The following is a 26,629-nucleotide window of genomic DNA, read 5'->3' as shown; positions in this document are numbered from 1 at the left end:
TAGGAGGAGGTGGCATTTCTCTTCTTTCCAAGATATTTACTATTTTATATGACTCAAGAAGGAATACATGAAATATTAGGTGGATTTTCATAAAGTCCTATAGATATAATTAATAAGCAACAAGATTGACTTGTTTACTAATAAAAAAAGGTCCAAGCTTATAATAATCTAACTTCTCACAAAGATGAGTAGTCTTGATATTGCGACAAAGTGTTAGAGATTATATAAAAGATAAGGATTCAAGACCAAAAAATAGAATTAACTCGACATTAGAACAATAACTAGATACAAGGCAAGAAGGTCCTGATTAGACCACAAGAAGTGAGTTGTTGAAATTGAAGATCCCCTCAGCTTCAACTCCTATATATATTAGGTCCTAAGAAGCTTCTTGAGAAGTTACTATGAGGCTTGGGAACAAAATTAAGCCTAAGATTCTTCTTTGACAAAATCCTAAATCATCTAAAACCTCTTAGAACCTTCCAAGATCTCCTTTGATCTTCTAGAACTTTTTAGAATCTATTAAAATCTTTCAGAATCTTTTAGAACCTTTTAGGATCTATAAGAATCTTCTTAGAACTTTATAAAATATCTAAAAAACTTCTCGAACCTTCTTTAATTATATGTCCATGATATCACTTTCTCCTCTAGCTTTGAGATCTTTGACAAGCAATGTTGCTGCAAATCAATGTATGCACAAGAAATTTAAGATTTGTCGCATGGTGTCTACTATATATTCTAGTTGTTTTTTACAAGGCAAATAGTTCATAGGCCCTTATAGCCATTAATAGTGCTCCAAGTCTTGTACTTGTGATCAAGCATGAACTTTGATATCTTCATCTCAAGATTGTTTCCAAAAGCTACTTAGTTGAGATGGTATGATCGGTATGGTATCTATCTTTTGGCTATTCATATCACATAAATTAGATAAGACCAAAAGAATATAAACAAATTATGGTCATGAACTCAAACTACTGGCTTATATTGTTTTAAACATTTGAAAAAACTGCCTCTTTAAAGATTGCCTCCTTCCATTCTTTACGAAGCTAAGAATTAAGAATCTTTATAGTGAAGCCATCTTATCAAGTTAGTGTTTTCTATTTTGCCACTTTTATTTTGGATGGATGTTATTCATGGAACTTTTAAACCTTCATTTGTGTATTTATAAGATTCCCAAGTAGTTTCCATGTGTGATCGTTGATATTATATCTGCATCAATGGATCAAATATTCAAGCCTTCCATGTCTTATTCTTAAATCTAATACTTCTTTTATATCAAATTCAAAATGATCATTGATTTCAACTATAAGACATGGTGGTTGTCTTCGATCTGGTATATTCAATTCTTTATATCTTTCCAAAAGTGAAACATAAAAGATTGGATGAATCTTCAAGGATGAAGTTATAAGTTATGTTATTGATTTATTTTTGAATCACAAAATGGTCCTAATCTTTTGTAGTTTAACTTATCACATCACTTATTGGTTTTTATATTGTGCCAAAGAAGTCATACTTTATCACCAACTTGGAATGGAGGATGTTCTTTCATTAATTTATTCAAAATTAGCTCATAATATTGTTGAGCCCTTTTTAGGTGAATCTTTATAGTTGCTTAAAGTTTGGCCATCTTCGTAACAAACTCCTGTGCTGTTGGATTTGCCGACTTTAAAGATTCTATAATATCTAACTTTAAATGATGATTATAATTTGAATAGAATGACATTTGATGCATAGATGCATGGATTCTATTTTTATATACATACTCTGCCAATGATAAGTAGAAAATTCAGTCATCTTATTGATAGTTGATGGTATACCACAAACATTGTTCAAAAATTTGATTGATCCACTCCATTTTGCCATCAATTTGAAGGTAGAAGGCAAAAAAAAAGTGATGTTAACCTTAAGAATCTTGAAGTGTGCCTTTCAAAACCTTGATACAAGTTGTGGTCCATGATTTGATGCGTTGTCGTTTGGAAATCTATGGTAACAATAGACATTGTCAATAAAGAGTCTTACCATCTCTTCACTAATAATTGACTTCTTATAAAGTATAAAATGTGCCATCTTGGTCAATTGATTAACAAGTACGAAGATAATATTAAATAAATTTAATGTTAGAAGATCTGTGATGAAATCCATAGAGATAGATGACCATGATTGTTTTGAAATAAGAAGAGATTGAAGAAGTTTATATGGCCGATGTCGAGGATTCTTTGACCTTGAACAAGTATCATATGATAGTACAAATTTCTTAATATCTTTCTATATTTTATGCCATCAAAAGTCTCTAGACAAAAGTTCCAAGGTCTTGTTGAATCTCAAATTTCCAGCTGTAGGAAAGTCATGGCATATTTGAAGAACACATAAGCAAGTTGGTCCTTTAAGAATGATTAAACGTTGTTCAAAGAGTAAGAGGTTATCTTTAATCTCAGTTTTACAAGACTCTTTAAGAAAGTTATTGAAAAGATATTAAAAATAAGAGGGTCTATGGTTGAGGCTTTATAAACCTAATTAAGAAATGATAAATTTACAAGCATTGATACATTACTTGCTTGAAGATGAAATTACTCAAGTTTTAACTAGGTTGTCCATTGTTAATCATATGGTGCCTTTCCTTCTTTTGGTTCAAGGTAAGAACATCTTGATAATACATCTAATAACCCTTATTGGCTCTCGAATTGATACGTAATACAAAAGACAAATTGAAATAAAGATACACTCTAATGCATTTGGCAACAATTCAAGACTCAAACTGACATAAAGTATTTAGGATTCTTGTCATCTATATATACAATTACTTGATGCGAGGCACTTTCAAGAAAGAGGTATCATTCTTGGAAATAATCTATGACAAGAAGTAACTCTTTATCGTGGATTTTGTAATTGATTTTTATTACTGAGAATTTTGTATAATAGAATGCAATTAGATGAAGTTTGTCATCTTTTCTATATTACCACAAGATTGCTCTCCATGCAAAGACTAAGGCATTGGCCTCCATAAAGTAAGGCTTATTGAAATTTAGATGTATCAAAATTAGAGATGTTGTGAAAGCATCTTTTAAGCTTTGAAAAGCTTTATCTACTTTGGAGCCCTAGTTCAGCTTGTCCTTGCATGTCAACCGCATAAGTGGAGCAACAATCTTAGAGTAATTCCTAACAAAAATCTTCTAGAATTTTACAAATTCAAGAAAGCATTGGACATCATGTATAATTCTTGGCTTTGTCCAATCAATGATTACTTATACTTTCTTTAGATCTATAAAAATGTATTTATTAGAAATAATATATCCAACAAATTTGACTTAAGGTGTATGAAATACACACTTTTTTAGTTTTACATATAGCCGAGTACTTCATAGCTTTTCCAACACAAGCTAGATATACTTTTTATGGTCTTTTGGATTCTTGGAAAATATTAGAATATCATCTAAATAGATCACAACAAAGCCATCAAGATGCTTGCAAAATATATCATTCATTAAGTATTGGAATATAGCTAGTGCATTGGTAAGTCCAAAAGGCATGATATTATATTCAAAATGTCTATACTTGGTATAAAATGTCGTCTTCCATTCATCTCTTTTTTTAATGCATATCAAGTTATACGTGCCTCGTAGATCAATCTTTGTAAAGATCTTTGCTTAGCTAAGTTGATCAAAAAGTTTGAATATCAATGGTAATGGATATCGATTCTTTACTGTGATTTTATTAAGACCCTGATAATCAATACATATCTGTAAAGATCCATCTTTTTTCTTCACAAAAAATATCAGAGCACCAATTGGTGACTTGGAATTTCAAATAAAATTCTTAGGTAGATTTTTATTAATATACTCCTTTAAAGTCACAAGCTCATTTTGGAATAAATTATAGATGAGTCCAAATGATGGTTGAGCATCTTTTTGAAGATCAATCATACTATCATAAGAGCAATGCTTCAGCAGGATATCCACATTTTTCTTTTCAAATATGTTTATAAAATCCTTATAGGCCTCTAGAATTATTGTTGTAGCAACCATAGGTTTCAATCATGGATTTACATAGACAACAAACATAGTACCCTATTTGGCCGCCTTTACAAATGCTTTAGCTCTAATAAATAAATATTATTTAAGTTTTGGCTTGTTAAATATTAGAAGCTTTTTTATAGATCTAGAGGTTTTATAATCTATTAGAAGAAATTCTAACTTTTGGAATATCCAATCTATCCATAGATTGTATTTTTCAAGCCATGAGAGTCCTAAAATGATTGAACTTGATGGTGATCTAATGACATTGAATACTACTTGGCTACTAAAATTTTCGAAGGTTATTTCTAATGGAATTGTCTGATGAGTGACATCTTCAAAGGCTAAAGGTCGACCATCTATTACTTCTATATGTACAGTTTTGGATTTTTTGACCACACAGATTTTGTATGATCTAGAAAATTCTTCGTCAATAAAACATGCAGAGGCTCCTGAGTCAACTAATACATAACACTGTAGTTTTGTAAGTCCTAATTATACAGGTATAATAAAATAATGGAAAGAGTTGGCATAGAGTATCGAACTTTTTTTGGTTTGTGATAATGAAGAATCCAACTACACAATCTTTATTGTAGCTAGACATCGTTATTTACTTGCAAAGTTTTTGATGATGTAGCCCTATTCTTTATTTGACATATATGCCAGCATTTCTTTGAAAAATTATCAACCTTGTAGTTAGGATTTCTACTATATAAGCATAGGCTAAATTCCCTTCGATACTTTTTTTCTTGCTCAAAAAGAAGTTTGAACTAAATTGCATCAATCTAAATAACTTTTGCTTCCAAATGTTCATTAGAATTAGACAGTGAAGAAGCTGTAAAATAATTGATGTATACATGTGGCATAATTAAAGAATATTTATCTTATTGTCATTGAAATAAACAATTGTTGCACTTCATAGCTTGACTAATGGCTTCATTGAATATTTGAGGATCTATGATAGATAACAATGAGTCTTTGACATTGTCTTTTAATCTCCAATGAAATTGACTCATCAATGCATCTTCTCCTCAATTTATATCACATGTTAATTGTCAAAAATCTGAGGCATATGTTAATGCAAAATGTATTTTTTCTCAAAGGCTTCAAATTTTAGTTATTGAAGAATGAACCTTATCATGTTCATTAAATGTTTTGGCAAATGCTGTCAAAAATACTTCAAAATTATGTAATATAAGGAAATTCTTTTCAAATAATAGAGCAAACCAAGATAAAGTTTGATTTAAGAGCAAGGTTCCAACCAAACCAACACAAGATGCTTCAGTGAAATATTGTTGAGATTGAAGTAAGGTGATTAGTCATATTTGATTTACAAAGCCACAAAATTTTGAATGGGTGCCTTCAAACTTTTTCAAAAAGTTGATGCTTGGTTCTTTTGCTATTATTGTTGTTAGATCATTGCCTTGAGTCGATGCACCTCCCATGTTTGTTGAAGTAGTTATAGTCATTTGAGAATTTAGAATCTCTATTGCCATTTGATGTGGTAGTTGAGGCACTCCGGCTCTTTGATTGTTATATATGATCATATATAGTTCTTTATTTTTCTTTGACAAAGTCTCTATCCTAATCTTTAATGCTTCAAAAGTATTAATAATATAATCTAATTTGGTCTTTTTGGAGTTTGTCATATTAACTTTTCCACCTTTTGCTATAAAAAATCAGAAAAATACATGCATTCAAAGGAAAAAAAACCTGATCTATGGTATAAAAAAAAATCAAAAGAATATTAAGAAAAAAACAATATCAATCTAAGAGAGGATAATCTATACCTCTAGAATGTTATAGTACTTCCAAAAAGAGGGATAATCTATTCTCTGTCAAGAAAGACTAAGTTTCTAATATTATTTTATGGTAGTCATGACAAACTGTTAATAATCGTATATAGGACAAGAATTCAAGATTAAGAAATGGAGTTAGCTTGACATTAGAATAATAACTAGATACAAAGTAAGAAGCTCTTGACTAGACCACAAGAAATGAGTTGTCAAGATTAAAGATCTTCTCAGCCTTGACTCCTATATATAGTAGGTCTTAAGAAGCTTCTTGAGAAGTTTTCATGAGACTTGGAAATAAAAAAACCTAAGATCTTTCTTTAGCAACTTTCTAAATCATCTAAATCTTCCTAGAACCTTCCAAGATCTTTTATGACCTTCTAGAAATTTCTTAGAATCTATTCGAATCTTTTAGAATCTTCTTAAAACCTATTGGAAATTTTTGGAAACTTCTAAAGATTTATAAGTATCTTTTTAGAACCTTCTAGAATCTTCTCAAATCTTCTTTAGATGTATGTTCTTGACACGAAGTAACTATACTTTGTGACCTACATTGAATTGAAGGTGTTCTTTGCAATATGTATTTACATTAATTTTTTATTATTCTTAAACTTCTTTTAATTGTACCTTTATTTGTCACATGTAGCTTTGAAAACTAATTTGTCCAATCTTCTACCACAGGATTATCAACTTTTGAAAAGTCAAAAGTATCAAGTCATGGATGATAACCATAATTGGCTACCAAAAATAAGTATGAAGTCATATATGATAACCATAATTTGGCAAAGAAAGGTATTTTTTGAATAGAAGAGTGTATCAAATTATTTTATGCAAACTCTACTAATAATAAAAGAATTGTCTAATCATCTTGATGATAGTTGATGGTACATTTCAAGTATTGCTCCAATACTTAATTCATCCATTTTGTTTGCTTATCAATTTGTAGATGAAAAGCCAAAGGAAGTTTTATATCCACCTTTAAAATTTCAAATAGGGTTCTCTAAAAACTTGATATAAATTGAGTCCCCTTATCTTATATAATATATTTAGGTAATTTGTGATAGTGATAGATGTTATTAAAAAAAAACCTAGTCATTTCTTTACGTATGATAGATTTTATATATGGTACAAAATGTGCCATTTTAGTAAAATAATCTACTACTACAAATATAGAATTATATGAACTTGAGAGTCAAAGATCTGTAATAAAATTCATAGAAATAGAAGACCACAATTGTTCTAAAATAGGTAAAGATTGAAGAAGTCCATAAGGTTGATGGCAATGAATTTTGGATCTTGAATAAATATTATATGATTGTATAAAGTCTTTGATTGCCTTCTAAATTTAAAGCCACCAAAAATCTTTCAATATTAGCTCCAAAGTCTTATTGTAACCAAAATGTCTGGCTACTAGAAAGTCATGACAAGTTTGAAGAACAAATAATTTTGTCCCACTTTCTAGAATATATAATCGTTCCTTGAAATAGAGTAGGTTGTTCTTAAACTTGAACTAAGATGTATCATGGGACTTCAAAGAATCATTCTTAATATCATCGAGAAGAGGGTCAAAGGACATACTTGATTGAATTTACTTCACAAACATAGAATCAATAGTTAATATTAATTTTATTGTTCAAAGGTGAAAATATTCTAGCTTCAAGAAAATTATTCTTTATTAATAAAAAGATGCATCTCTTTCTTTTGATGCAAGATAAAAACATCTAAAAAGGGCATCCAACAAACCTTGTTATTTTTTGAGTTGATAAATGATTTTGAAATCAAATCTTGATAAGGACATAGTTCAATGAGTTTAGCGACAATTTAAAATATGTGTTGACATCAAATACTTGAGGTTCTTGTGATCTATATATATGGTGATTGGACTTGAAGTACCTTCTAAATAATGACACCATTCTAGAAATGAATCCACGATTACAAAGATCTCTTTGTTGTGGATTTTATAATTAATCTTGATTGCTAAATTTTTTTTGGAAGAAAGCAATTAGATGGAATTTGTCATCTGCTTCCATTTGTGATAATACTGCATCCAAGATAAATTCTAATACATTTTTTTCTATATAAAATACTTCAAAGAAGTCGATATGATATGAAATTGATGCAAAAATAAATTCTTTATTTAAAGCATTAAACGATGCTTTGGCTCCTTTATTCCACTCAAATTTGTCTTTATAAGTCAAATGTATAAGTAGAGTTACAACTTGAAAAGAAATTTTGATGCAATAATAATTGGCAAAGCCCAAAAAGTATTATGCGTCTCTTATGATTCTTCAAATCTTCCAATCTATGATAATTTAGACCTTCTTTGGATCTATCATGAGTTCTTTATTAAAAATAATATATCCTAGGAAGTCAACTTGAGTAGTATGGAATACACAATTTTTTAACTTTACGTATAATTCTATATTTTTAAGTTTTTGTAATACATAATGAACATAAATTTCATACTCTTTTGTATTTTTAGAATAGATTAAGATGTTGTACAAATAAAAAAATATCAAAATTATCAAGAAAATCACAAAAGATATCATTTATTAAATGTTGAAAAGTAATTGGTATATTTGTAAGTCCAAAAGGCATGACATTATATTCAAAATTCCCGTATCTGATTTAAAATGTAGTTTTCTATTCATCTCATTTTTTAATGCGTACCAAATTATATGATTTTTATAGATCTATTTTTGTATAGATCTTTGATTAGTTGAGTTGATCAAAAAGTCTTGAAATTAAAAATAGATGATACCTATTCTTGATGGTGATTTTATTGAAACTTTGATAGTACACACACATCCTTAGAGATCCAACTTTTTTCTTCATAAATAAGATACAAGCCTTGGTTGTAGATTTAGAATGACATATGAAATTTTTAGCCAAGTTTTTTTATATATACTCTTTGAAAGAAATTAACTCATTTAGTAAAAGGCTCTAGATTGGTCCAAATGGTGGTTAGCTCATTCATGAAGATTGATGGAACAATCATAAGGGTGATGCAATAGAAGAATATATGCATTTATTTTTTCAAAAAAATCTTAGAAATCTTAAGACTAACTAGGAATATTACTTGATGTCTTTTCACCACTAAAAATAGGCATGGTATATAAAATAAAAGATAACTCTTCTTTTGTAGCATGCATAAGAAACAGTGGCCAATTCTAGTGCCAATATTCAGGGGCCAATTAATGTCATCTCATTACAAGCTATACCACCGAACGTGGCAACAACGTATGTTCCACCGGCGTCATCAAACCAAGTACTCTCCGTACCAACGAGACGATCAGGATCATTTTCTAACCCTATATGGAACAAACCTAGTAGGTATATACCGATGGAGACACCCAATATGCTTGATGGGGGTGCAAGAAGATCACTTCATTATTTCTATTGCAGACAAATTGGTCATTATGCTAATGAATATCTCAATCCGAGAGCCAAAGATAATTACACGCCAGCGTGTGGGAATAGTAAGGAGTCGGGGCATACTTATGAGTAATGGAATGCTCCCTTCAATTTTAATAATCAAGATCAACAGATCCAAAGCCAGGAAAAAATAGAGGCAATAAATCGAGGTATTCAAGATTCTCCAATAAATCGGATGGAATGAGTTCGAGCTGTTCTTATCAGTAGTCGACAAAAGGAGAAAGGATCAATTCAATATTCGAGTGAATCTAATGTGAAGGGCCAATTTAATCCAATTACGGGGACATTCAATCCAGATCCTGGTATGGGCCTCTTACCTAGTATGAGATGTGACTCGATTGGGCAACCCAATGAGGTCCCGAATACGGAGGCTTTGGTTCCATTTTCTATGCCATTTTGGAGAAATTTCCTTTCCTTAAAAAGATCCTCTTAGAGGCGGAAATTCTATGGAGGCGGGTCTACTGTTCCAATTCGGACTCCAGGGCTGAAGAATAGAGGACCTCATGGAGTTAAAAGAGAAGAGAAGAAAACAAAGGAGGCATTCGAAGATCAGGATTTTTAGGATCGGGGAGCAAGCTTCAAGTTTCTTCCAAAAGGTATAAGACTGGATTTTCATAGGATTTGGGAAGACTTTTGCAATCGTTACTGAAAGTCATTGTTTGTATTGGTGATTTGGATTTTTTTTTTTTGCAATAAAGTTAAGGCTGGTATTGTTGATTGTTTTGTGAAATTAGAGAAACTTCTGTGGTTGAAATTTAGAAGTGTCTAGAAGGTTGAGTATGCCGAGTGCATGCAAAAGTTTGTATTAATCTGACGGAACAGATAGAAGATATTTGACCATTAGTGTAAAGAGGTATCGAAAGTTAGAAGATTGAGATTGTTTAGGATTTTTGTAATATCTGGAGATCTACCAACAAGAATAAGGTGACTTTTGGTGTAGTAAGTTGAGGACTTCTAAGCGGCGGTCAAGATACATTAGTGAGGATTTACATTATTTTCTTGCAATTTGTAAGTTAGATTGGATTGAAACTTCTTGAACATTTAGAAGGCTTGCAAAGATACTAGTGGTAGAAGTTTACAACAATCGGATGGTCAAATTGAAAATTACAGCTTGTCAAAGCTTGATGTCTAGGATTAGGGTTTAAAAATAAAAAATAAAATAAAATAAAATATAATAAAAATAAAAATAAAACTAACAAATAAAAAAAAAACTTTGTACTTATAATATCTTGAAGTTATTAAAAATAGTGTTTCTAAGCACTTTGTATTGGGATTAAGCTTTTACATTGAAATCCAAAATAATTTGTATTTAGATGATTGAAATCCACTAGCTTACGCGGATACTTGTAAAATATTGTTTTATCTTCCTCAGCCAGACGTTTGGTGTATTTTTGAATAAGATAACATATAATACGACATAAGTGGTGAACCAGACGTAAAAGCTTGAAGTAGAAGGTATTGGATTTTGTTTATTTTTATTTTATTTTATGGAGAACGAGAATAAAAATTTTGAAGGGTCTTTGGGAGGAGCTTCAAGTGGAGTTTCTGGTGGAGTTTCTTTTAAAGGACAAGGTATGTACATAGATCCATCCATTGCTAGTATGTTTCAAGGCTTATCATTATCTATACAGCAATAGCAAAGCAATGATCACAAAGAAGCTTTAGCAACCAAAGCTTTGGAAGCAGTAGTCAATAAAATTGACCAATTTGATGGAAGGGATATTTCAAAGTATTTAAGATGTTATCTTGGGAAATGGAATTAAATCGGATTTCTGAGAAGAAGATGGTTGAATTATTTGGACTAGCCACGATATCGGAGATAAGAGAGCATATTACCTCAATTATGGAGCATTATAGAAATTCATAGAAGATTTTTTTACATGCATTAAAAGACAAATATTATTTGAAGGACATTGATTGTATTACTAAAAAACTATTTTTAGAATGGATTGAGTAGCCTAATAAGAATTTGCAAGCAACAAAGCTATTGAGGGAATTTGAGAGGCAGTATTCTCAATTATTGAAGGTAGAAAAATTGACATTAGAGCCGAATTAAGTTGAATTATTTCTTCAAGCTGCTGATGGAGAATTACAAGGGAAATTGGAGTTGCTTCTTGAAGACAAGGAGGAAGTTAAAGGATTGACAACAAAGTTGAAAAATATTGAAAATACGGTAGGTTTGCTTATAAAAAGAAAAAAAGAGAAAGAATAGGAGTAATATTCTAAAAGCAGTACAAGCACCTAAAATTCCAGTACATACAATACGACCGATAATGCCTACTATTCAACCTTTGACATCTTTATCAAAAAAAAGAGATATGGAGATTGAAGAAACTTTACGTGGAATGCAAGATCTTCAAATCAAATTGACAAGACTTGAAGAAAATACTTCTACAAACAAATTGAAGAATATTTCAAAACAAGGGTATGTACAACAATGTATCTGGTGTAATGACGCTTCACATACTAGGAGGGATTGCAATGAATTTAATAATATAATATAGTAAGGAGTTATTTGCTAGAAAGATGGAAAGGTTGTATTAAAGAATATAGAGGATCTCCTTCAAACCAATTTTGGCAAAGGAGGTATGAAAGTATTGATTCAAGATTATTTAATAGAACATGAAAAAGCATTACGAGAGAGTGCAAGTTATGGTACTAGAGCAGATGATGACTTTAATAGAAGTATAGAAACTAGTGAATTTTGGGCTTCTACTATTTCTACAATGCAAAAAAGAAAAATGCCTCGGAAAGCATTATTGAAGACTGCAGCTACAATACGAGGTGCAACAGGTTGAAAAGATCTTATTGAGACTCTTTCAGTTCATGCCTATATTCCTAAGAACCAACATGAAGCTTTGATGGAAGAAGAGAGATGAGAAAATTTTGATGATACAAGAGAAGGAAATTCTTCTAAGAGACAAACTCGAGGAGACAAGGCTCATGAGGCGGCTTTACAAGAATTACCTATAAAGAATATTTCGACATCATTGGAAGAAAAAACAAAGGAGACAAAAGATAAGGATAAATCAATTGCTTATAAGCTTCTTCTTGATATTGAAGCGGCAACAAATTTAAAAGGGGTGTTGGAAGAACGTATATTAAATGCTAAGGTAGAATTTACATTGAAAGAAATTTTAGAAATTACAAAGAAGGAGTTTCATGATGTTATCATTGACAGCATTAAGTGAAAGAGACAATTAATGAGAAAAGCTAGAATGAATCATGCTATTGATGCAGGATTATATAAAGATGAAGAAGAGGTTAATAATGGTTACAAGCAATCAACAAATGAAAAGAATGGATATAATCAACGAGTACGTTTCAAAGACTATAGTGATAAGGAAATGAAAGCTTCAAGCCATTATACTCAAAAACATTGAGTAAGGACAAGTACTGAAGTATTGGTAAAAGTAGAAGATATAGAAGAATCAATTTTTGGTTTAGTTGACCATGGTTCTAAAATAAATCTTATATCTAAGGATCTTTATAAGAAGCAGAAATAGCTAATTGATATGGAACATGGATGGGCAATATGAGCAACTAATAATATACGAGGCGAATTATATGGAACTTATCCAGATGTCAAAATTTGGATTGGAGATGTTGCAATAGAACAACATTTCTTTGTTCAAGATACAACGTCTTATCCATTGGTTTTAGGACAATCTTATATTATGGCAACACGGATGGAAACAAAAGTACTTGACGATGATTCTGCTTATGCAAGGCTACATAATGAAGATAAAAGGAAAGCAATACAATTTCTCATAGTACCTCCTAATCATGAACGGAATTGAGATAGGTTGAGGGAGAAACCATTGTTTAGGATTGTTGAAGGATTTAAGGATTTTGGAGAAGTACCATTATAAAGTGGGATTATGGAGGTACAAAAGAATAGATACTGTCGCAAGATGAAGGTGCCTTTGATGCAAGTTTTATTAGTATTTTTGAGAGTGGAAATATTATGTATATGAAAGTTGATGATTTTAAAAGAAAAGAAAGAAAAAGATTATATAATATTGAAAGAAAATTATGCAAGTTAGGGATATTAGAAGATAAAGAAGAGGATTTGGTCGAAGACTTGGAGAATATATTATGAACTAAGCAACAATTAGGTTATTTGGTGTATACCAGAGGATGCATAGGTTCAGAAGAGGTCGATGTCGTGTTGTAACACGACTATATGGTAAAAATATAAATGAAAAAAGATTTATTAATATTTAGTCAGCTTGGATATTAGAAACATTGGCCAATTCTAATGTCAATATTCAGGGGCCAGTTAATGTCACTCCATTGCAAGCTGTACCACCGAATGTGACAACAGCGTATCTTCTGTTGGCGTCTTTGAACAAAGTACCCTCCGTACCAATGGGACGACCAGGATCATTTTCTAATCCTATATGGAATAAGCCTAGTAGGTATATACCGATGGAGATACCTAATATGCTTAATGGAGGTACAAGAAGATGTCCCGAATATAGAGGCTTCGGTTCCATTTCAAGCTGTTCCATTTTCTATGTCGTTTTGGAGAAATGTCCTTTCCGTGGAAAGATCTTCTTAGAGGTGGGAATTCTATGGAGGCAGGTCTGCTGTTCCAATTCAGAGTCCAGGGCAGAAGAATAGAGGACCTTATGGAGTTAAAAGAGAAGAGAAGAAAACAAAGGAGGCATTCGAAGATCAGGATTTTTAGGGTCGGAGAGCAAGCTTCAAGTTCCTTCAAAAAGGTATAAGACTGGATTTTCATAGGGTTTGGGGGGACTTTTGCAATCGTTGCTGAAAGTCATTGTTTGTATTGGTGATTTGGATTTTTTTTTTGTAATAAAGTTAAGGCTGGTACTGTTGATTGTTTTGTAAAATTGGAGAAACTTCTGCGGTTGAAATTTAGAAGTGTCTAGAGGGTTGAGTATGCCGAGTGCATGCAAAAGTTTGTATTAATCTGATGGAACAGATAGAAGATATTTGACCATTAGTGTAAAGAGGTATCGAAAGTTAGAAGATTGGAGTTGTTTAGGGTTTTTATAATATTTAGAGATCTACCAACTAGAATAAGGTGACTTTTGGTGTAGTAAGTCGAGGACTTCTAAGCGGCGGTCAAGATACATTAGTGAGGATTTACAACATTTTCTTGCAATTTGTAAGTTAGATTGGATTGAAACTTCTTGAGCATTTAGAAGGCTTGCAAAGACACTAGTGGTAGAAGTTTACAACAATCGAATGGTCAGATTGAGAATTATAGCTTGTCAAAGCTTGATGTCTAGGATTAGGGTTTAAAAATAAAAAATAAAATAAAATAAAATAAAATAAAATATAATAAAATAAAAATAAAACTAACAAATAAAAAAAGACTTTGTACTTATAATATCTTGAAGTTATTAAAAATAGTGTTTCTAAGTACTTTGTATTGGGATTAAGCTTTTACATTGAAATTCAAAATAGTTTGTATTTAGATTGTTGAAATCCACTGGCCTGCCCGGATACTTGCAAAACATTGTTTTATCTTCCATAGTCAGACGCTCGATGCATTTTCAAACAAGATAGCACGTAATACAACAACATTAAACTATCAAAAAAATTAAGATTATGAGAAATCCAATCTATCTAAAGATTTTATTTTTTAAATCAAGATAATCCTAAAATAACAAGGTGAAATAAAAATCTTATTATATTAAATATTTCTATGATATTATAATCTTTAATTGCTAAAAGAACAATCTTATGCATATCATCTCAAGAAGATAGCAAACAACTATCTATGGCTTCTACATGTATATGTTTAGTTTTTTGATTAACAACATTTCTTGTTTTTTAACAAAATCTTTGTCTATAAAAAAAGCTAAGGCTCATGAAACTACAAAAGTTAAGACTTTGTGATTTTTTGGTCCTAAATAAACTTCTATTATAAAACAAGGTGAAGGATCTGAAGAGAGAATAAGACCTTTACTAGGAATTATGTAAGATCCTAGTTGCATGGTATCTATTGTAGCTAGAGAAATTTATTTTTTGATATATCATCCTGTTTGGCTATTGTTCTTCTCATTATGTGATTGTGTTATTTCTTTGGAAAATATTTAATAGTGTATATAGCTTCTCCACAATATAAGCATAAGCCTTTTTAATGTTCTTGAGTCTTTTTCTACTCTGTAAGAAATTTAAAATGTGTTGTATTAATTTACATTGATTTTGGCCTTAATAAATAAGTTTTTGAAAACTTGAGAGCTATCATCATTATTTGATTTGTTTTTCTATAGCTATATTTTTATTTTTGAAGTCTTTCAAATAATCGATTATTACATGTAATAGCTTGAGCAATAAATTATTTCAAAGATTTTACCTTTGGTATTGTCAGTAAGAAATCTTTGATATTATCCTTGAATCCATATCAAAATTGATTGGCAAAGGCTTTGTCATTCCAGCCTATGTCGCAAGCAAGGTTTTGGAATTCTGCAATATATATGGTGATTGATTGTAATCCTTACTATAAAGATAAGAGCTTGGTCTCTACTACTCTTTCTTGATCACTTTTTCCAAATGTGATCGTTATTGTATTACATATTGTCTTGCTTGGAAATGCACCGGGCACCTAGCTGTGAAAGCAGAGGTTGTGTTTCACAAATATCCAAGAAATCTTAATAGGTTTTACGCATATGAGAAGAATATGATCCAAATTCTTATTCAAAATTACTAAAATAACATTCTTCTCAGTAGCTTCAATTACACATAAACCTCAATTATCTTGTTACTTTCATATTTAAGCAATTTAGTTTTTTCTTGTAAGCTCCAACCTTAATTAGTGAGCTTTGACAAGCTATAACTTCTAATTTTACTATCTACTTGATGTAAAATTTTACGTTCAATTATTAATATAAGTGTTCTATATGCTTAAGATTTTTCAACCCAATCTAACTTACATGTTGTGAGAAAACCTCCAAAAACTGCACTGATGTCACTCGACTGCCAACTTGAAAGGTGAAGCAAAAGTTCGAGTAGTGATTTCTCCTTCTCCAACTGTTAACTTTGATTTAAAATTGGTATCCACCTTGATCTTCAAGTCCTTCAATACCATGCCAAATTTCACCATGATTCAACTAGAAGATCTCCAAATATCATAGAAATCCTATCCAACTCTAAACTACCAACTTCTGATTTGTTCTTGTACCAAAATCCAAATATCTCTCAATTGCATTATTAGATTATTACAAAATTTTACATATACTTAGAAAACCTAATTAACCAAGCATTGTCAAAATTTGAATTATAGATGTGACACCAATTTTAGGAACTAGCCAAGAATGCTAGCCTTAATTTCATTGCATAAATCCCAAATTGTCAATACAAACCTTAACTTCTAATAATAATTATTAAGTCCCTAAATCCTATCGAAACCAATCTTATATTTTTAGAATAAGTCCTAACCTAGCTCTCAAATCTTTATCTCCAATCTTCAAATGAATCTCTATTTTGCCCTAGGCGATTGTTTTAGTAGCCATAGGTCTAATTCGACCATGTCTCACAAACACTCGATCCTTGGGTATCAATCTAATCTATCCTAAGGATTTTTGAGCCCAACCTTATCCTCAACTTAATTCTAATATCAATTATATTAATTATTTATCTCTTCTATCCTGATTTTATCAATTTATGGTCTTTCTAAGGTAGTAAGAGAGTCTCTACAGTTAGAAAGTAAAATTACTAACTAACCTTCAACCTACTAACTATTAAGATAAGAAAATAACCTACGAGGCTTTTATAAAAGCCATGTTTAGATACCTTGAATTATTACTGAATTAAGATAATTAGATAATAATTAAAAATATAATTTTGATTATAGTTTCACTATATAGTAATATTACATTATGACACCATAAATACCTCTATGAATGAATTCAAATCATAAAAGAATCACAAATTCTTTTCCATTAAAGGTGCAAATCAAGAAAAAATACTTTTTGATAGAAATGCACTTATGAATCTAACTTGAGTAAATCCATTGAGGTGTTGGAAAGGATGCAACCTTAGATAGAGCTTGACTTATTGCAAAAATCATCAAAATTTGGATCTTGTTCCATCAAACTTCTCGGGCATATCAATTCTTATCTCCATCATACTTGTAAAAGCAAAACTTCTTAAATTTGGTTGTAAGATCAATCTACATGCTTTCTTTAACTACACAATTTCTTACCATAGACTCTAAACTTCTTTCATAGGTGTAGGTATTGTACTTCCATGATTCACGTTGGAAATATGTAAGATTTTCACTCTTAGAGTGTTGACAAGCTCATAAAGATGTGCAATACTTGTAAATCTATTCTCACTTTCAATGAGAGTAGCATCGATAATCTTTCCTTCTATAGACAATTCAAATAAATTCAAAAGTTAAATTAGAGGAGGATAATCTGCAGCCTCAAATGAATATTTCTACAAAGAGGGATAACTCAATCTCTTTAAAGAAAAGATTAGTGTTAAAAAACAAGATTTTTTTATTTAAAAGTGAGTAGTCCTCAACCTTCAAAATACAACAATAAACATGGAATAACCCACTCACTTTTAAAATAAGATAGAAATAATAAGTTAGCACTTTTGTCAAAATATCAAAGACATGAAACTTGAAAAAAGAAAATCCTCAATACACTCCTGTATCACTAAAAGAAACTAGAATATTATTCAAAGATGATATAATATTGAACCATAATGGCTGTTGCTAAAAACAAGAAGACTAAAAAGTCTTAAAATAAGACTAAGGACTAGAAAGGCATTGACAAGAGTGAAAAAGGCTTCACTCTTGTCTCTATATATATTCTTAATTAAAAGCTACATGGCAATGTCCTATAGGACCTCTTAAACGTGTTGATTTTGCAAGACACGTATCTTAACTTGCACGGTAAGTTTTCTATATGTGCGCCACATAGTTAACTTGTTCCACAAGCTATCAAGATGTGGTTAATTTGTTGACCAAGTTTCTAACCAATGAATAAACTAAAAACACATGTAAAATCAAAGCAATGTCTATGAAGCTTTTAGGAAGCTTCTCTAAAAGGTGTTATGAAATTAATCTACTTTTATCTATTTTTACCTACTTCTAGCTAATCATATAGGTATTTACTATAGTACCTATGTATATCCATGAAAAATTATAGATGTTTAATAGTAAAAAATTAATAGTGAATTTTAAGTAGATATTACTAGTTTTATTAGTCAAAAGTATCTTTTATAAAAATTTAGTATATAGAAATTTAGAATTAATTATTTTATTAGATTGATTATTTATTAACTTGTATTTGTTTGAGTATTATGAAACATACTTAATTTTGAATCATATTTATTTATGTGATATTTTATTTTTAATATTAGTGTAATAGTATAATCAATATATTATATTTAAGAAAAATGAATGTTTCAATATTTTTATCATGCAACAAAAAATTATTTAATTTATACTTAAAATATGTTGGTAATATTTTTGAAAATAAAATTTGTCATTTTATCCAAAACTACTTTTAGTCAATCATGTGATTTCTTTTTCTAAATACATGTTTAGTATATTATAGAAATTATTTCAATTTTTCAAAAATGAATTCTAATTATATGAACAAAAATTCTACATATTTAAAATGCTTCTTTTAAAATTTTAACAATTCTGTTTTAAAATATTTTAATATAAAAAACAATAAGATATAATATAACTTAATTTAGTATTTAAGATTAGATATTTTATAGATAAAAGATATTAAATTAATCATTTTAATTTGCATGCTATATTAGTGTTGTAACATTTTGAAGAATGAAATGTGTTCTTTAAAAAAACAAATTGCATAGTGATTTTTCTCTAAGTAACATATTTTGATTGCATAATTTCATAAGAACAAAAAAACTTAAAAACAAAAACTAAAACTAACGTAAAGAAATCAAATCCACATAGTTGATTTTTTCGTGGTTACTTTTCAACTCCAGGTTTGCGTACAGAAAGCTTCGAATCTTCTCCCCAATAGGTTCCATGCATAAAAAAAAATTTGATTTTACCATGAAAACAATGTATCAAACTAGGACACATATTGGCTATTTTGTACAAAGAAGTAAAGCCAGGTACACATACAGTCACACAAACATCCACACACATTCCCGTAAACTATTTAATGGAACCAAAAAATGAGATTTGAATGAGCAAGATGGTGATGCTTCTTCTGCTTGGTGGGGCTTGATTTAGGGTTTTAGATCTGAAGAGGTTTAGGGCAAGAGTTGGATTACGGGTCATTCTTTGACAATTTCTCATTGATATCGATACTAAAGTTGTGGATCTGCGTTGGATAGCAATGGAAGACTAAAGATTCCAGGTAATTTTTGCCTTTTCTTCTCGGTCACTTTGAGGTTTATGAAGTAAATTAGGTTTTCCCAGCTTGGACATGAATTCTGTTGCAGTGTTTCTGCTTCCAAGTCTAATGGTTCTTTTGATCGGCGTGACTATGGTTAACTTGTTGTGGATAAGTGGGTGAATTGGCGTTGAACAGGAACGTTTGGATCGGTTGTTATATGTTTTACAGTTTAGTAATTTCCAAGTGAGTATCTTTATAAAAAGGTGTTAAAGGCTGTGGAGCATTGCGATTGATAAGGGTCTGTGATTTGTATCATTTGCGTATTTGTTTTTTGTAAACAGAGCCAGGTAGCATTTAAGAGTCAGATCGTGATGCATCTGGTTGAAACTTGTTCTGAAGGTTAGTTATAGGTGCGTGGTTGGGGACATAAACATGAGGGCAGAAGCCGTTACCATTGTGAGCCGAATGTGTATTTGCCCTAGAATTCAAAACAGACTAGTTGAGGATGTGGGATTTCTATGTGCAGTATGTACAAAGGACGGGATCTCTTCAATATTTTCAGTCTAGGAGTTGATTTCTTTTGTGCTTTTGGCGTGTTAGGTGATGACTGCGCGGTTGCTGAAGATGTGGTCAGGCCACAACCTTAGGTCCTTCCTCTTGCGTTTGGTGTCCAGCAAGTGAATATGCCACGAAGCTAGCCATAATGTATGTGTACAGATTCAAAAACTCTAGAAGGCTTACACTTTCACTAAGGGCAGTTCTGTATTTGATGAGCTTTTACTTGGGTTTAAGCTTTTCTAAATCTCACAGGAATTGTTTATGTATTCAAAGGTCTAGAGTCTTTCTCTTGGAAGTTTTCTAAGTCCTAGAGTTTTCATCACATCATTGAATGCTATTGTATTAGACCTCTAAGAATATGTATTATATGCGGTTGGTGTCGATGGCAGGATTTTCATCACTGCATTAAGTTTTGGAGTACTTACTACATCTGCCATCATCACTGATGGAGTTCTTTGCATAGATGCAACTCGTACAGAATAGTTTTCTTCCTTTTGTTACTTTGTTGATATGAACTATTCCAGACACCAAGTAATATATCGAATCTAATTTTAGTTTGATAATTGTGTTGTCAAAAATTCGCAGTGTGGAGAGGAAGGGGTGCGTCGCATTCCAATTGCTTCTGTGACCGTCGATGATCTCATTTTCATATGTTGATGTGCATCATGTAGTCGAGTCCTTTCTGTCTGGTAGAGGCTCTCGGAATATGTCAGTACAAAAGTTATATGGTAATCTTTCTGTCTTTTTGTGAACAGTTGAGCATTTACGTCGTTTGTCTTCAGTATGGATGGGATTCCGCTGGTTTCTAGGACTGAGATCTGCACAGCGCGCCTCTAGGACACAGCATTTCATCATCAGAATAATGGTGCAAGAACACTCCTTCCTCTGTTCTACGGGTTCTAGTGTCTTTGAGGGTCTAATCAATATGTGCAGGCTTTAGTGTCTCTGTATAGAGCCCAACTCCTTTCAGTATGTGCTCAACTCTCTTACAAATCGGGCTTTAGCACTGCTGATGATCTATGTTTGGATGTAATTAGGTGCTTCAATCTACACTCGTGACTTGAAGTGAGTTTGACCTTAAACTTTACATCCTGATGAGACTGGCCTCTGCACCTTCCACGATCTAGTTGACATATGTACATCTTATTACATAACCGGTGTTATACGGTAAACTGATGTTCCTTGAAAGATAACCTTCGAAGCTGCTGCTTGGATTCGTCAGTTGAAGTCCTAAACTCATCTTGGTGCATGTTACGTCTTCGAGGGTATCTTTATATGTGAAGTTAAAACTATACCTGCATCTAAAACACCGATATTATATATAATATTTGTCGAAAGATTGATGCCATTCCAGCAATGCTTAGCTTTGCCGAATGGAAGTTGTTTGTGAAACTGCGGTTCAGTACTATTTTTGGGGAGATATGTCAAAGGTAGTTGATGTAAAGGAAAGGAGTTTACACGGTCATTGTGGACCAAGTCAGATGAGAGGAAAAGTATGAATATGAAGGAATTGGTACACTACTGATTCATCACTACGAATATGTGGGTTCAGGCGCGGTTGACTGAGAGTCTCCAGTGGTAAAGTTGGATTTAATTAGGCAAATTTTGATTAACTGATTCGTAGATTGTGAGTGAAAAACCTGCAATTATATGATAAAGTGACTTATTTTACCATACCTCACTTTTAATAATCCTCAGGTGCAAATCTATTAGTGATAACCGCACTAATTCTCAATCACCACAATCGGGATATTTTTATGATTCCCTTTTTCTTGGTTGATCATCCAAAGCGTCAATTGTAGCCGCACAGCATCACGTGTATCGAGCCGCTGACTTGCAACCAATTCGCTCAACGTGAACGATCTCATAGCATCATGAGTTACACCATTCTCATCAACATGCAGACGCTTTTTGAATAATTTCCGGGTTTTCGTAACCCACTATCATTTGTCATCTCTTGTGCTCAAAAGTTTATTAATATGTTGTCTCTCTTATTGCTTAATTTACATTGTTTAGTGATTCCTACAGGCCCTTGCGGTCTTATGTATCTATGATACGTTGGAATGTTTAAGTGTCCTTAAAACCACGTCCCACCATTACAGACAATTCTGCAATGCACTGTGTAGCAGTTAGAGGACGCTCCATACCTGCGGGAAGATGCGTCACTCCACCGTGACAGAGTACGACACCCCAGCAGTGCGTTTCATGCTCCTGACAAGGGTCTGGATGGAATTTAACTCGACCTTGTTGAGGGAATTGAAGCCCCCCACCTGTTCTCTCTTTACCTGGTTCGACACTTTTAAACGCATTCACTGCTGGGTGTCAGACGATGCTTCGCTTTACCACGTTTCTCCATACTTCGTGATAACCCACCTGCGATTCTGTGCATTCATGTCCATGCAGCAGCGACAGGGAGCACCTGAAGTGGGATTCATAACTTCAGAAAAGCAAGGTGTGTAGTGATCAGGGCACTACAGAACGTGGCTGATATTAACTACTTGGCAAGCTGACGGTGGAGGTAATCGGTACATCATAAGCTCTGATGTAAGACTCTCGCTCTCGCTCGATTTTCGTCGACAAATAAAGCTGTTTCCAGACAACACCACCTTGGACACAAACATACCGAATCTAACCAGACCATGGCGGTGAATTTCATATCCACCCCACAGTGACTCAAACAGCCTCACGAAACTATGATTTCACCACCCCTATCCACCAGAATTCACAGAAGATCCAGTTCTTTGCAGGTGATTCGAATCACGCCAGCTCAACATAACGACTCTTGTGAGGCGACCCCAGTCCATGCCACAAACCAACAAAACACGTGCATTAAAAATAAATAATTAAAAAAAATTAAAAAAAAAAAAAAACCAACAAAAAAATGAGCAGGAAGAGGGTAGGAGCCAGCCAATGAGATACGAGATTGCGAGGGGTGTTACCTGAGCAACGATTCCTTGGGAATGTCAGGCCAGTTCCAGCGCTACAGCAGCGGGTGAATTTTTGTCCGTCCCAAACAGTGATCTAAAAGAACGCGTGATAAAATTAAAAACAAAAATATACAATTCTACAATATTATATATCTATCTATCTATATATAAATTGATAAGGGGTTTTTATTGTTATTGAGGTTGAACTTCCTTCCTTCCTCCCCCGAAGCGGCATTTTTCTATGTGACTGTGTGTGTGTGTGTGTGTCTATCTGTGTCCCACAATTGTGGTGAAGAGATAGAATTAGGGGTACAATTGGGGATGAATGCAATGCTCCTCCTCCTCCTCTTTCTTTCTGCATCAGCATCATCGGAGCACGGCCAACTTGAATTCCTTGTCAGAAATCTCGCTCTCTCTCACTCTCTCTCGCTCGCTTTCCCTCGTTCTTTTTTGGTTTTGGATTTTAGGGTTTGCTTTGAGGTACACGAGCGTGCCCATTCGTGGCCAGCTTTTGGGTATTCGTGGATGCTCGTGCTTCTGTCTTTTGAAATGTATAGTGCATTCATTTATCACTAGGTGTATGCATGTGTGTATGTGTGTCAATAAATATACATATAATATATATATATATATATATAGGTGTTAAAGCCACACCCCCTTCCCCACCCCACCTCCTTGTTTTCCCCTCTCCCTTTGGTCATAGCACTGCCAAAAATTAATGATATATGTATATTTGTATGTATGTTTAAGTCTGTGTAACTATACATTTTTATTTTTATTTTTATTTTTTAAAATTTAATGGAAGTCAACAATGACTTGTGCAATATAAAGAAGTGCTTCTGATTTTGTTAAGGCTAAGGTCATATCTGTCACTACTTATTCAATTAGAATCATTCATTTTAAGTAATCGTTTAAAGTTTATTAACTTTATTGTTGGATAATTATTTCTTTTGTAATCTCTATGTGACTACTTTCTTGCATTAATTAATTTTTAATAATTTTAAATTTACTATTGAGTTTTGGTGTGTGTATATAAATATGCTGGGATTTTGGAAAAATAAATAAATAAATAAATAAATAAATCACTAAATGCTCTACTTCAAAGGTCAGTGCATAATAGAGATTTTTAAAGTACATGCTGATTCCAATATTATTTTGATTAAAATCAATGTATTACATCAGTAAAACTGAGATTTTACTTTTTATTTTTTATTTTTTATTTTGTTAACCTTATATGATATAGTTACGATTTAAAAATAAAATGATAAATGTTATATTTTAAATTCATGAAAATTATTTGCATAAAAGAACATAATGTATCAAAGTGTATTGCTACTTGGAATTAAATTATATTGAAAAGCAGGTGCCGGCCTTCAACCTACAACATACATTAGATAAGTTTTTGGTGCATTTTACGTTTCTATATACAAGAGTATGTCTTGTACATTTTTTTGCACAAGCATTACACATATTATGAATGTACACAAATGATTTTGAATGCTTTTACTGTCAAGTTTTAATAACACAATACGTTAAAAATTTTATGATAAATCTCTGCATGATTTGTATTATATATATATATATATATATATATATATATACACACACATATACATGTTTTCCTGTATCATACTGTTACATATAAGATCTTTTTCATCAACAAAAAATTAGAAATATATACCATGTGGAGATAGCTATCTTATTGATTTGCAAATTTGCAGATGTCATAAAAAACAACATTTATCTCAATAAGTTTTGTTAATTAAATAAATGAAAATCAGTATGTTCTGGCAAGTAAAGACATGATATTCCAAAAACATATGAAGTTTTTCCTTTTATAAAGTGATATTTCCTTATAAATTTCTTATATCCCGAATATTTTCTTAAATTAAGGTAGTTGACCTAAAATATAACATGATTAGCAAAGTTCCACATGTATAATAAAGTAATAGTAACATAAGTGATCCTTTTGCAACTTTATATTATTCTTGTACTAATTATGTTTATATTTACAACTTTTTTATTTTTTTTTATTAAGAAGTTGATTCCTAGAGCATTATACATTTATGCAAAGTAAAACGAACAAAGAAGGGTTAGGATATAGTAGTTAGTGACTGCATAACTTATGTATTTTTATTTATTTATTTATTTTATCCTTATTTTGAACTTGGTTTGTTTTAACAGTTACATTTATTAAAACTCGTGTTCACATCTTCTAATATATATTATTTTATCTTGATTTGATTTTTTTCCACTTAAATTTTAAGATTTTAATAATCTTCTTGTGATTTCTTTGATTTGTTATAATATTAAATTAAATGGATTGTGTTTGTGTATATATATATATATATACATATACATATATAATTTTCATCACTTGATTATTAAGTAGGTGATAACATAATATTTATTTTCTCTTTTTTAAAGATGAGATAAAATAAAAAATACAATTATTCAAATAGTTGGCACCTCCAAAGGAATTATGTCACCTTAATGTGTTTTAAGCTCTTGCTACCTTTTATGACTTATAGTTTCTTTTCTAGACCCCTAAACAAAATATCCCTTGTATCTTGGATTTGTATTGAGACGTCATTATTATGTTTTACATATTTTTCTTTATAAACGTGCTACATGTAGTAGACATCACTTTAAGGTTGTACTTGCAATTGTGGTATCATAAGGACCTATTAAGCAAAATCCTATGACATTGATGACATAAAAAGTTGGCATTGTGACATAATAAAGTTTGAATGATTTTTGGTTATTTTCTTCATATTTATCCAAATAATTAAAATATAAAATTTATTCAAACTCATGTATTTCTTGTCAAGAAATAAAATATCATTTTTTGAATAAATTCATGCAAAATTTAAATATTACAAAATAAGCACTTCTAATTAGATATCAAATAAAAAAAGTAAATTATTTATTCAATTTTATTTAATTTCAATGTGTTTTTTTCTACAATTTTTTTCATTTGAATGGAATTGAAAATAATGCTAAGTTATAGGCAAAATAAACATGTTCATTGTAATTGCAAATTTTTATTTTTATTTTGATTATCATCATTATTATTATGTTTCAAGAAAAGCAGTATACCCATGAAGTTAACAAAAAGTGATATTGTATTGAGCTAATTTGTTTCCTTGCATTTCAAGAATGCTAAATATTATAGATTTCATATATTTCCAAAATCAACACACAAAATTATCTTACATTCACATGAATACATGTTCTCAAATACTTTTTAATGAAAATATAACCTGTCAAAGTTAACCTAGGTTTGTCCACCCAAGCTAATTAACATCATTGTCATACAGATTTCTCTTGCCAAAAAAATAAAAAATCAAAGTGAAAAAACTGCACAAACTCCTTTCAAGAGGGCTAAGGTAACAACACATGCGTTTACGTTTTTTGTGCAGATATCAGCACACTGGATTCATTTCTAAGTTGTAAAATCACGAATACAATCAAATTTTCTTAACACCTTGTAACCCAAATCACAGAAAAATCAAGTACAAGCACCACAATCTAAACAAAATTCAATTTTCTGCAAGGCCCATATATTTTCAACGACCCACCCACTTGGGAAAATCACT

At 31.3% G+C, this 26,629-nt stretch overlaps 2 long non-coding RNA genes across 5 annotated transcripts; one reads left to right on the top strand and one right to left on the bottom strand.

The window, feature by feature from the left end:
- The first annotated feature begins 19,308 nt into the window (after positions 1-19,308).
- Positions 19,309-21,293, top strand: LOC112274043 (uncharacterized). Its single transcript, XR_016499801.1, has 3 exons — positions 19,309-19,566; positions 20,146-20,250; positions 20,689-21,293. It is a non-coding gene; the product is annotated as an uncharacterized LOC112274043 (long non-coding RNA).
- Positions 21,294-22,011: 718 nt separating this feature from the next.
- LOC149986731 (uncharacterized) lies at positions 22,012-24,271 on the bottom strand. 4 transcript variants are annotated; one of them, XR_016499797.1, is made up of 3 exons: positions 23,344-23,645; positions 23,043-23,124; positions 22,012-22,522 (listed from the first exon to the last, which is right to left on the bottom strand). It is a non-coding gene; the product is annotated as an uncharacterized LOC149986731 (long non-coding RNA). The 4 variants fall into 4 exon arrangements; XR_016499798.1 differs by having other exon boundaries at positions 22,012-22,884; positions 23,344-23,644; XR_016499800.1 differs by having other exon boundaries at positions 22,727-24,271.
- Between the last annotated feature and the right edge of the window lie 2,358 nt (positions 24,272-26,629).

The sequence above is a fragment of the Physcomitrium patens genome, chromosome 21 (genome assembly GCF_059467195.1).
Source record: "Physcomitrium patens ecotype Gransden chromosome 21, ASM5946719v1, whole genome shotgun sequence".
Classification (NCBI taxonomy): domain Eukaryota; kingdom Viridiplantae; phylum Streptophyta; class Bryopsida; order Funariales; family Funariaceae; genus Physcomitrium; species Physcomitrium patens.
The sequence above is the reverse complement of the archived record's forward strand: the minus strand, read 5'-3'. Positions and strand labels throughout refer to the sequence as shown.